Genomic DNA, 13218 nt, shown 5'->3' on the forward strand with positions numbered 1-13218 from the left:
GCAGTTAAATTAATCGCAAAACGCAGTATAATTTAAGCAAACAAGCAAGCACTGCTTCTATTTCTCGATTTCTTGGTTTTTAGTTTAACGATACAACACTCGATTTATTCATTGCTTCGCGCACAGTTGCAATAATGTTCTAAAAATAACAAAAACAAAATTATTAGTTTCATTGTTATAATAAAAAATCATTCAAATTATTGAAGAAATGTTTAATAAAAAACTTTACTTACTTAAAATCTTTGTTGGTGCTTGTAGGATGAGCATCCTGCCCCAGGATGACGAAGAGGATGATTCTTTTTTTATTTGAACTGAAAAAGAAACCAAAATCAAATTATTAATATCGTTGTCACATTAAAAATTTATTATATTTATTGAGGAAATATGTAAAGTAACATTTACTTACCGGAATGTTTGCTGGTTCTTTGTATGATAAGCATCCTGTCCGATACTGACGAAGAGAATGATTCTTCTTTTATTTGAGCTAATAAAGAAATTAAGATTATTAATATGGTTATGTTAAAAAATTTGGAAATTTATAGAGGAAACATTAAGCGTTCTGCTAGAGGAAAATAAAGAATTATGCAAGTATAACTATAATTCACAAATTTCTATTTAATCTAATTATATTTAATTAGCTTATTTAGCTATGAAAAGTAAATTAGAATAATACAAGCAAACACTGATTCTAAGACCGATTTGCACATGGTCACAAATAATTTCTAAAATCTGCTAAGTTGAAACATACAAAGTGATAGATTTTTCTATTTTCATATATGAAAAAATACATTTATAAAACACATGTCTTGTGAATCATTACCAAAGATAACATATTAAAAAATATATTATTGAAAAATATTAATAAGTAATTAATGTCTGAAATTTAATCCAATGTTAATTTAATTAATATTAAATAAAGCTTTTAAGATATATCAAAATACATAGCCCTCTGTAGTACATGCTTAAAATATATTTCAAACCAATTGTAGTTTTACTCATGTGAGAATTACTATGTATGACGATAGTAACGAAAATGTTATAAATTTTCTAAATAAAACAATAACTGCACCAATCGACTAAATTATAAACTATACAAATTTGTATACTTTCTTGTGCAATGATCTATAGTTTCTGTCTATGATATCAAATAAATGCAAATAAAATTAGAATTAAAATATTCTAAAATAAAATAAATGAAAGGAAGAAATTAATCTACGTTTTCTTCGTTGCGTACATGCCGAAAGATTCTGTAAGCTACAACGTACTATATCACTTTGGACGAGCTCGAACACATTTCATTGTTTTCGTCACGCGCTCGATCAAAAGATTTCTTTGAAATACGCCGATCTCTGATTGTTAGTTTACCGAGTGCTACCTATCTCTCTCTATTAAACTCGCTTTGTATCTTTAAAGGAGAAAGACTTACCTAATACACAAGACGAAGGATAAAGATGTAGAAAAAGAAAGCCGGGATGTTCGTCGCTGCGGTCATAGAATTCTTGGAAATCTAAAAAACGAAAGATGAATTAGTGGAGAAAATATTTATTATGTGTGATTATATATAAGTACATATATGAGTACGGGAAAATCTCAAGTGTCGCGTGTGTGTGAAAATCGAATATAATAGGAAATACGATTAATGATGACCAATTAATGATAAATTATTATTAAAAGCATCATTAAAAAGTAAGAGAAATATCGATATGGTGGAAATAAAGCCAGAAAATTAAAAAATAAAAGTATGACGCAATAGCTTCCAAGATAGATTTTATTTTCGCGAAAATACCCCGACTTGCGAACATTCACGCGTGGAAATTGCGTTTTTGGCAATCGATTGATACATAGAAAGACAGTGTACAGTAGAAAAATATATTAATTACCTGAAATTAATGAGGACGATACGGCTTCCGTGTGTAGCTGTCGATTACCAAACACAAAATGGCGTTACATCTCCCGATAAGACGATTACGCAACGCGCCGCGCATGCGCAGATACGTCACTAGTCAATTAATGAACAAGTTCTCGATCTAATAATCGAAAATATAAAATTTTTATAAATACGATATAAAATTATACGAATTGTCGAAATACATCACAAATATTCTATAATCACATAATTAAGAGGGAAAAGTAAAATCTATAAAGAAATAATGTCAAAAAATACGATAAGAAAGAAGACGTAATATGCAATCACCACTTTTGTTCATTAATATTTCTTTTTCAGTAACATTGTCACGATTTACGAATAATACACCATAGAAAACTCATTTTTTGAAATCGAGTGATATTCTGGAAAATAATGTATCTTAAAAAACAGATACTAATTACTCGTAATTAAGGAAAAGTAATATATAATTTGTCGATAATAATTGTACATAATCGAGAATCGAAAAGAAAGGAACGAAGCAGAAATGATACACATGTAAATAAATATATAGAGAATTGATCATTGAAATGTATATAGACGACGAGAATTAAAAAGCAATGCATTATTTTTGGACAGTACTATCTCGAACGCGAATTTTAGAGTAGAGTCCCCGTTAGCCCGTGGGTCCCCAGATGCAGTAATCTTCGAGTGGTGGGACCTTGGTCGGTAGTACTTGCGATATAGGGAAATCTATGTCTAAATATTATCTATAATCTATAACTAAATTATATATATAATTATATAACGCAAGTACTACCGGGTGGATGGCTGCATATTTCAATATTTTTCGAAAATTGCTATCCAATAATTGAAATAATTATTCAATATTAATTATTGTAGTTTGGGCGTGGGCTTCTGTGCGGATCTCTTTCTTTCAGTACCGGAAAATCGAGCTGGATTTTCGTACTCTGGTTTTGTTTGGGTGCAGCGATGTTCTATGTCCATATTTTCTTTTCAGTCTCATCTTTTTCCGATGTTCTACTTTACAGGTACTCTTTTCTTTCTTTTCTTCGGAGTTCTGTCGGCACAGGTCCGATATATCGTCGAACGGTTCGGTTCATATTCGATTGTTAGACGCGAATACGGGTAGGATAGGAAGAACGCTCGCGCCTGTGTCGGCGGGTTGATTGTTATCGGCGTCTGTGTTGTTACTGTACTCTTTACGAGAACGTTTAATTAATTCTACTTTTATCTTTTTAAGACGTCGGCATCGTAATTTTGTTCAATTGTCGTTAACAGTCCGATGGGATGTATATAAAGAAATTAGCATGATAGGTTTAATAACAGTTGAGCAAAATTGACAACTTGTGTTTAAATTGGTACACTCATTCTCCGATTATACAGTTTTTTTACACAAACTTCCTTTAGTTTGTTATAGGAGTATATTTTTCTATCGGTTATATATTTTTTATTGAATATATTATATGTATATCTAATACCTAAGGATTCTGAATTCGTTCCACTTTGGTAATGTTATTCTAACGTTATTTATTTAATTTTGTATTCGTGAAGTTAATGTGGATTCTGTCAACATTCCTCGTTGACTTTTGATCAATCGTCAACATCATTGTGATAGGTAAGATTGATAGCCAGTGTTTATCACCAGATTATTTGATTTAATATAAAAGAAAACAATCATAAAGTAGAGTTTAATATACCTCACTCAAGGTGGATTTATCTGTTATATAGCTACTTGTCCTTGATATATCTATAGCAGATACATATCTAGAATTTGTTTGAAGCACATAATACTTATTTTAACATTACAATAGTACTGCAATAAATAAACAGCAATATGAGATCTGTAACCTTTTTTTCAGACAATGTATTATATGGTTATAGTTAATTTCTGTAAAAACACTGTATAATAATAATATAATATTCTGATTGTACTGAATTCAATAGAAGAAAATATAATAGCTTATCGAATTGCAAAAGGTCATATTAGCATATTTGATAGAAATAAACTGCCAACTCTATACAGGAAATATAGAAAAATGTTGCATACATTCCAATGGATGCTATATTCATGATTTAAAAACCATCCCTTGTATTCTACACGGGGAAGGCGAGGACGCAGATAAACCAAATGAAGGTAAAAAAACAACAATTTATCACGCTCGACCGCTTTTTCTTTCGTTGTTTGCCGGAAACAATAGGTAGAGGAACCTTTAAGCTATTATCTATGCTAATGTTATCTTTCTCTTTCTACAACGAGCCTCTTGTATGTATTCAAAAACAAACTTATGTGTGCGTAACGAGACTTTGCTATGACGACGATTTAAACGTTTTAAAATTAACCTCATCCTTTACTTTTATGCACGAATTATCGTCGAGAAAACATCATTTTTTAACACGATTTTTTCAACACGATTTTTTCAAACAGAACGAAGCGCGTATTCGAAAGTTCGAAAGAATCGTATTCTCACTCGAATATTCATCTTTGAAGCGATCTCGTTCGTCAAAATCGTTAAAAAATTATACCTGTATTTATCGTTGGCGTAAACCAACATAAAACAACGAGCGATGGACTGTCAATAAAAACGGACCTTTGAACGAATCGGATGGTTACTCTCTTTCTAAAAGCAGAAACTTCAGAATTAATACTTTCCTCGTACGAACATTGAAAATAATATACATTTATATGAAAAATAATCGTACGCGGGCGCACGAACATTTTTCTTACAAATATATTTTCACGTTTACGAGCTTTATTTCTACAGATATCAAATCGAAATCATTAATTTTCACAGTTTGATGCAGCAAGATATCCGTTTAGATAGTTTTTAATTTCGTATATCATATTTTTAACGTTTCCATATTATTATACAAACAGATCGAAACAACAAACACGTGGGGAAGCCATTGTAAAGATGACGTAACGCGTACGCGGGACGGTCCATAGCTTCCTTCCTGCCGCTTAATCCGCCATTCCGAATTAGTTCGTGGCACGCGTCGCAACCGAGCTTCGTCCTCTCGTTAATTAGAATTATTAGTTAATTAGAATATTTTATCTAACGTTCACTCAGATTTTATACAGCGATGAATACCAAAAATGCGATTTCCGCGAGTGAATTTATTAATAACGATCACGCTCAATTGCGAAATATAACTTATTCTACTGCGTTCCTTAACCTAACATAATCATCTAAGCCATCGTTTTTTCGATTATAGAATGGAAGAGGTACGATGTCCGGATTATCAATTTTACTTACGTACAATAAGAAGTGATATTCGATACAGGACGACGAGTGGTGCGCAGTAGTTAAAAAATATTGCTATTGTCATTAATCTTTTCGGGAAGGTTTAGTTAATTCTATATTTACCTTTTCAGGGCGTAGATTCTGTGAATTTGTTCGTGAGCGTTAACGATACAGTGTGCCCTGTGTTCCTAGAAAGAAGCAAGATGGATTCGGCTAGAGTTCAACAGAGTAGACGTCTTCCGTTTAAGTTTATACATTCATTCTTCGATTAAGCAGTGTTCTTTCAGCGAAACTTCTTTTAGTAATTTGCCGTCAGAGTATATTTTTTGTTCGATTGTACATTTTTTGGGAAGTGCGTTTTATATACGTGGAATAGTTGATAATTCAGAGTTCATTCAAATTGAATAACGTTGATGTAACATTGTTTCTTTAATTTTACATTAGTGGATTTTATATGGATTCTTTCAACCTTCATCGTCGTCATGTGATTAATAATCGACATCATCAGGATAGGGAGGAGTTTTGCACGGTCGTCACCGCGCAGTTGAATCTTTCTAGACGCAACCCACTTTTTATCGAGCACGTGTTTATGGTCGAGATTTGTCTCGTACCATTTTCTGTGCATTTACGCTGGTTGCTCTGCCCTCGTCCAGCATTATAAAATAACCGAGGACATTCTACTCTCCTCCTTATTTTTTAGACCTGCTTCAGATGTCGTTAATTGATCTCACGTCGAGGACGATCGATGGGAAAATCTATGTACGCGAACGCGCTTAATCTACATTATTTTAACGAGTCGTCTCGTCCGTCTTGGAATATCACTGCGAAATAAAAATTGTAGACTTTTCGTCGATAGTACATGACAGAACGAATACTGCTTAAATCACGGAGTGGATGTATCATTCGACGGATCGTTTCCTGATTGCTGTAATGCGGTTGACAGTTCTTTAGCCGTAAGATATTTTTGAATTATTCATACTTTTACTGCAGCTGTATTTCGTTTTGTATTCTTCAGTTTATTTTATTGTGGGTTTCTCAGAAAACCGATCTTCTTGATTTCATTCTTTTTTTTTCTTTTTTTCGACCATTAATAGTGCAGACCTGCGCTCTACTTAGATATGATCTTAGAAGAAATTCTACAAGATATTATATAGAAATGATCTAGGAGAAATATGTAATTGCATGCAGGCTTATGTACATTTTCCTTAAAAATATAGTTTTCACGCCTAGGAGCTTTATTTTGAGAGATATTAAATTGAAAAATTTATATCATATTTTTAATATTCCGATATTTTCGTACAAATAGATCGAAATGTTACAAGCACGTGGGGAAGCCATTGCAAAGGTGACGTAATGCGCAAGCGCGGCGGTCCACAGCCCCCTTGCTGCCTCAGAATCCATCATTTTGAATAATTATTGGCACGTGTTACGACCAAGCTTTTTTCTCTCGTTGATTGCAGGTAATTAGAATATTTTATTTAACGTACACTCCTATTTTATATACCGCTAGAATATCGAAAACAATTTTCGCTGGTAAATTTATTAACATCGATCACGCTCAATTACGAAATATAACATATTTTACTACGTTCCTTAACGTAACATAACCATCTAAGTCATCGTTACTTTCAATTATAGAATGGAAGAGGTAGGACGTCCAGATTTTCGTCATCAATTTTACTTATTTACGATAGTAAATGGTGTTCGACACACAACAACGACTGGTAAGCGTTAGTTGAAAAAAATAGTTATTTATTGTCACTATAATATTTAGTATAATATTTATTAGAACGTTTACTTAATTCTATATTTACTTTTTCAGGATGTAGACGTGATTTCTTTCGTTATTGTTGACATTACATCGTGGCTAATTTTCTTAAAAATAAGCAAGACGAATTTAGTTACATTCAAACAGAATTGACATCTTGACAGTACGAACGCTACTTAAATCGTGGAAGGAAGCGTTCCTTGATCTAACAACCAGCTAAGGAATCATTATTTTCGATGATAGAAAGAAAGAAGTATGAAGTTCAAAATTTTCGTCATCAGTTTTACTTATCTGTGATAAGCAATGGTATTGGACACAGGACGACAACTGATAAGCAATAGTTGACATATATTATTATTTATTTTCACGTTACCCTTTACGATAACGTTTAGCTAATTCTACATTTATTTTTTCAGGGTATAGGCATTGCGATTTCGTCCGTTATTGTTAACAATGCATCGTGGCCCGTGTTCCTTGAAATAAGCATGGTGAATTTAGTTACAGTCGAACAGAATTGACATCTGTTTACACATTCATTCTTCGATTAAACAGTGTTCTGTTAACGATACTTTTACATCGGAGTATATTTTTCTTCCGATTACATTTTTCATTTAATATACATCGAGTAGCTGATAATTCAAAGTTTATTCAAGTTGGATAACGTTATCGTAACTTCATTCCTTTAATCGATGAAAAAATCTATGTAAGCGAACGCGTCTTAAATAACACTATTTCAACGAATCATATGGTCTCTCTTGAAATATCGCTGCGAAATAGAAACGATAGGCTTTTTGTCGATAGTATACGACAGAACGAACACTGCTTAAATCGAAATATATGTGTTGATTGGGTCGTGGATTCCCGGATAGCAGTTCCCAAGTATCACGCTCGTTAGAGCAAGATGGTTCTTTATTCTCTTGTCTGATGAGGAATACTTAACATTTTGATATTTTTATTATAACACTATTTTTATTAACTTTGTTAATTTTTTTTTTTTTTTTTTTTCTTTTAGGAAGCCTATGTTGCAATTTCGTTCTACTGTTTGGATACGGATAAAAGAACAATTCAACGCTCTAGTTGGAAATGGTCTTTGTAAAATTGCGACTCATGGTTAGCATTGTTTAATGATATTTTAGTATTTTTTATCGCCATGTACTTTATTATAGGTTTCAATACTGCATTTTTATTATTTTCCTAAAATAGGAAAGCCTCCTTCCTCTAGGATCTATCATGAATATGAAGATGAGAAAGGAAAGGAAAGGAGCCAGGAAGATGCGATGGAAGCAATAACGAAGGATGGAATCTTGAAGAATTTTCCATTGGGTTAAAATCAGCAGGAAAACAACGCTTCCTTCATTTTACCGAACCGAAAGAAGACTCGCCTCTCCTTCGTGCGTATTGCTTCTTTAAATCTGCTTAAGCTCCAACGTTCTACGTAATTCTCGGCGATTTTGCGCACCCCTAAGCGTTTCTGCGTGACACCCTAAGCGATCCTGCGATACCCTAAGCGTTTCTGCGATACCCTGAGCGTTTCTGCGATACCCTGAGCGTTTCTGCGATACCCTGAGCGTTTCTGCGATACCCTGAGCGTTTCTGCGACACCCTCAGCGTTTCTGCGACACCCTGAGCGTTTCTGCGACACCCTCAGCGTACCTGCGCAATCCCTAACGTCGTATTCTGTTCAATTCTCAGCGTTTTGCGTAACCACCAGCATTTCAAACGATTCCTTTGCTTTAGTCTTGCGCATAATTGCGATGTTTTACGAAAAATTACAAGACAGAAACAAATTTGTTAGAATCATTGTTATAATATTGTTGGAGTTTATAGAGCGTTGAAAAAAAGAAACTTCAATTGGAAGGTAGTACATCAGTTGATTTTTTCTTTCCGGAATGTTAACATAAAATTGTTTTATACTTCACAAGATATTACGTGCGGTGCAACGTTTAAGCGGTTGTATTATTGTTTAAATCTTATTTTATATCGACCAATCGTATATTATAGATTCTTTAAATAATTGTAAAGTGATAGAAAGCATACATAAATTTGATGCGTTAAGAGAATTTTAGACCACCGTCGGTCGTATCGAAAATCGTCGTCCAGTATTTATCCGTAGCAACAAACATCTTTTTAGACAATTCTTAGGATATCGCGTGACCCCAGCTTCGCGAATAATTGAAATGCTCATATACTAAAAAAGAAAAAATATTATTTTTATCATTGTAATAAGAAAGCGTCGAAAAAAAAGAAGCTTAAATAGAAGGCAGTATGTAAGCAGATTTCTGTTCTGCGAAACGTTCGATTAAAATTATTTTCTACGTACTACGTGCGGTATAAAACTTGAGCGGCGGGGTTGTATTTTGTAAATATTAGTTTGATACTACCGAGCGTACATATGTAGCGTACATTGCTTAAATGATTGTAAAACGACAAAAAATAAAAATGATCTAGGTTTAGCGCGGTTCAACGCGGTCCAACGCGTGTACCGGAAATTTTAGGGCATGGTAGAGCGTTTCAACTACCGTGAATCCATTCGTGCGTAATTAAGCGTGTTGCGTAATTCCGAACAGATTGGCGTAACCCTTAGAAATATTGCGTAAACCCCTAACCCTTATTTAGGTAAATTCTCTGGCTCTGCCAGACGCAACCCAGCGATTTCGCCCACTACGTAGTTTGGTGTAAGTATCCATTTGGCAAGGTATGGTTTTTTTTTTTACACGTAAGTCCTGTCGATTTTTCGCAACGTCCAACGTGGACACCCAGAGTTTTGTCTTTTTCAGGTTATCTGCAACCTCGGAGTTATTTATTTACCTACATACTATCGAGATTACTGAAGCGATGGTATTTTTTTTTTGCATAATGTTAAGGGCATTGCGTCGTTTTGAACGAATGCGCGTAATCAGCAGTTTTTTTTTTATTTTTATTTTTATGAAGCCCACCGTATCTATATAATCCTTACAGATTTTGTGTAAACCTTGGCGTGTATTCAGCCGAACTTCTGTGGTCTAACTTCGGCGTAATCCAGACGCGACCCAATGATTTGCAGTAAGTATTTTTCTCACTTAATGCCTTTATGTTCGTTCCGTAATTCTACGCGTGTTGCGTAAATTGCATAGTATCTGCAACCCACAGCTCATTTTCCTAGATACCAGCGAAGTTATTTAAACTGCGGCATTTTTTTTTCATAGTTCGGGATATTTTCGTTTTATCCGAAGAATCCGCGTTTTTATATAGCCTAACGTCTCTGTGTAAACCGTGGAGTGTATTTAGCTTCATTTTAGCGTGTCTACTTGACTCTAACGTTTCCACATTATCACTTGGTTATCGACCGTATCTTTTTTTACGTGATTTCTATTCGTCGCGTAATTCGCGTATATTGTAATTTGGAGGGTATTTAGAACCCTAGCTTATTTTCCATGATATTAGATAGGTTACTTACCCAACAGAAAATTTGCATAGTCCCAGGGGTACTCCTTCCGATGAATCGTTGCAATGTCTAACTTCTTTACAACGCTAAGCGATTTTGCGAAACCTTTGCACGATTTGAAAGCCCTAGCGTAACGTAGCGTAACGTATTTTTACATAACGATCCCGAGATTTGTCGAAAGTACTTCTAATTTTTCTTTTTTCATAATGCTTGTCGGGGGTTTTTCTTTTTGACATTCTTAACAGCTGCGTTATTCGTAGAATACTCTAAGCAGCTTATTTTCGTAGATACTAGCTAGGTTACTGAAACGACAGCATTTTTTCTTTTTTCTTTTTTTTTTTTTTGCATAATCTGTGGGGCACTCGCGTTATTTCCGACGAATCTGCGTAAATACTAGGGTTTTCAGGAAATGCAGCGTTTCTGTGTAATCCTTGTAGATTTGGCGTCGGTAATAGGGCGTATTTAGGTGGCCTCCGAGAATGCGGCGTAATCCGATTGTTTCCGCATTACCACCCTGTGATTTCGCGTAAGTACTTGCCTTTGTACGTAATACTTGTGTAAATTCCTGTCGGTTTTCGATAACTCGTGGATGACCGTGTAGTTCCCGTGTATTTACAACTGTCGGCTTATTAATCGAAGATATTACCGAGGTTATATGATCGACTGCATTTTTTTTTTGCATAATCTGTGGGGCACTCGCGTTATTTCCGACGAATCTGCGTAAATACTAGGGTTTTCAGGAAATGCGGCGTTTCTGTGTAATCCTTGTAGATTTGGCGTCGGTAATAGGGCGTATTTAGGTGGCCTCCGAGAATGCGGCGTAATCCGATTGTTTCCGCATTACCATCCTGTGATTTCGCGTAAGTACTTGCCTTTCTACGTAACACTTGTGTAAATTCCTGTCGGTTTTCGATAACTCGTGGATGACCGTGTAGTTCCCGTGTATTTACAACTGTCGGCTTATTAATCGAAGATATTACCGAGGTTATTTTATCGACTGCATTTTTTTTTGCATAATCCGCGGGGCACTCGTTATATCCGACGAATTTGCGTAACTACTAGCATTTTCATAAAGTCCGGCATTTCTGCGTAACCTACAGATTTTACAAAAATCTAAGTACGCAATCTACAGCGTAGGACATAACCCCACTGTCTTCGCTTTACCATCCGGTGATTAGAAGTATTTGTCCGTTTTCTTTTTAGGTAATCCCTCGGTTTTTCAATAATTCCTAACGTACCGACGTAGTTCCTAGGTTTATCAGCAATACCCAGGTTATTTTCTTAGATACTAGCGAGGTTACTTAAACGACATTTTTGGCCTCCGAGCTTTCTCCGTAATCTCATTTTTTTCCGCATAACCATCTCGTGATTTCGCTCAAGTATATTGTTTTTCCGTAATGGATGTCGATTTTTCCTAACTCCTAGATGACCGTGTAATTTCCAGGATATCTGTAACGATCAGCTTATTAATTCTAGATATTAACGAGGTTATTTAGTCGATAGCATTTTTGAATAGTCCCTGAGGCGGTTGCATTATTTACGTAGACTATACGAACTACCAGCATCTTTATAAAGCTCATCGTTTCTGGGTAACCCTTACAGATTTTGGCTTATCCGACTGGCGATTTGAAGTAAGTATTTGTGTTTTATTTTTTATTCTTATGTAATATCTGTCTTCAATAATTACTAATATACCGACGTAATTTCTAGGTTATCCGTAGTACCCATCTTATTTCCCTAGATTCTAGAGAGGTTACTTAAACGACAACATCGTTGCATAATCCCAGGGGCATATTCGTTATTTCCTACGAATCAAGTAACGACCAGCGTCTTCATAAAGTGCAGCATTTCTGTATATCCTCATAGATTTGTCGTCAATCCTAGAACGTATTTAGGTGGCCTCCGAGCGTCAGGCGTAACGTCATAGTGTCCGCATAAGCGAATAAATTTGTTTTTACCTAATGCTTGTCAAAATGCTTGTCGATTTTGCATAATTCCTAGATGTCCGTGTAATTTCCACGGTATCTTCATCCACCAACTTACTGATCCTATAGTCCGTGGGGCGTTTGCGTTATTATCGAAAAATCGGCGTAGCCACCAGCATTTCCATAAAGCTCGTTTCTATGTAACCCTTACAAATTTTGCAAAAATTCTAGTACGTATTATGGTGGTTTACAGTGGTTCGACGTAATTCCACAGTAATCGCATAAAAACCATCCAGTGATATGAAGTAATTATTTTTCTTATGTTCCTCTCTCTTAGGTAATCGATTGGTTTTTCCTGTTTATCTGTAATGCCCAGCTTATTTTTCTAAATATAACGTAGAATCGATAAATGACAACATATTTGCATAATCCCAGGGGCACCGCATATGGGTGTGAACGTAAGTGTGTACGTACGAATGAGAGCGTAGAGTGCCTCTACCGGCCATTTTCTAAAACAGGTAGCAGGTCTCCGTAATTTCCGTGTAATCAGTCTCAGACTGATTTTACTGTATATTTGTTTCATTTTATTGTATACTATTTGCCTGATTTTATTGTATAATATTTGTCTCATTTTAATATATACTATTTGTCTAATTTTATTGCATGATATTTGTGTGATTTTATTATATAATATTAAACAGAGGAGAAACTATAAGTAGACATCAGAATTTGAATGTTTGTGATTGATCATTTATACGACGCCTTTGAATAATCGTCTAAAAAGAAAACGGTTACATCAAGCTTGCGTCTTTATTGAATAAGAGACACGACTGAGCTTCGATGACATTCCGCCTGCAGTACGTCTGATTTGCGTTCAGTATTCTATCAGACTTCCTTCTGTTTCATGTTAAATTATGCGGCATAAGCTGTGGAAAGATTGTAAAAGAGACGTATAAGAACTGTATGAGAGT

General features: G+C 34.8%; 1 long non-coding RNA gene across 4 annotated transcripts; it reads left to right on the forward strand.

Moving 5' to 3' along the window:
• The first annotated feature begins 4858 nt into the window (after positions 1–4858).
• On the forward strand, positions 4859–12284 carry LOC127062886 (uncharacterized). Of its 4 annotated transcripts, none has more exons than XR_007781213.1 (9): positions 4859–5181; positions 5262–6083; positions 6437–6590; positions 6769–6854; positions 6953–7238; positions 7315–8008; positions 8102–9940; positions 11925–11953; positions 12033–12284. It is a non-coding gene; the product is annotated as an uncharacterized LOC127062886 (long non-coding RNA). The 4 variants fall into 4 exon arrangements; XR_007781215.1 differs by having other exon boundaries at positions 6953–7204; XR_007781216.1 differs by having other exon boundaries at positions 6953–7151.
• Positions 12285–13218: the final 934 nt, after the last annotated feature.

This window comes from Vespula vulgaris, chromosome 3 (genome assembly GCF_905475345.1).
Source record: "Vespula vulgaris chromosome 3, iyVesVulg1.1, whole genome shotgun sequence".
NCBI classification, from domain to species: Eukaryota; Metazoa; Arthropoda; class Insecta; order Hymenoptera; family Vespidae; genus Vespula; species Vespula vulgaris.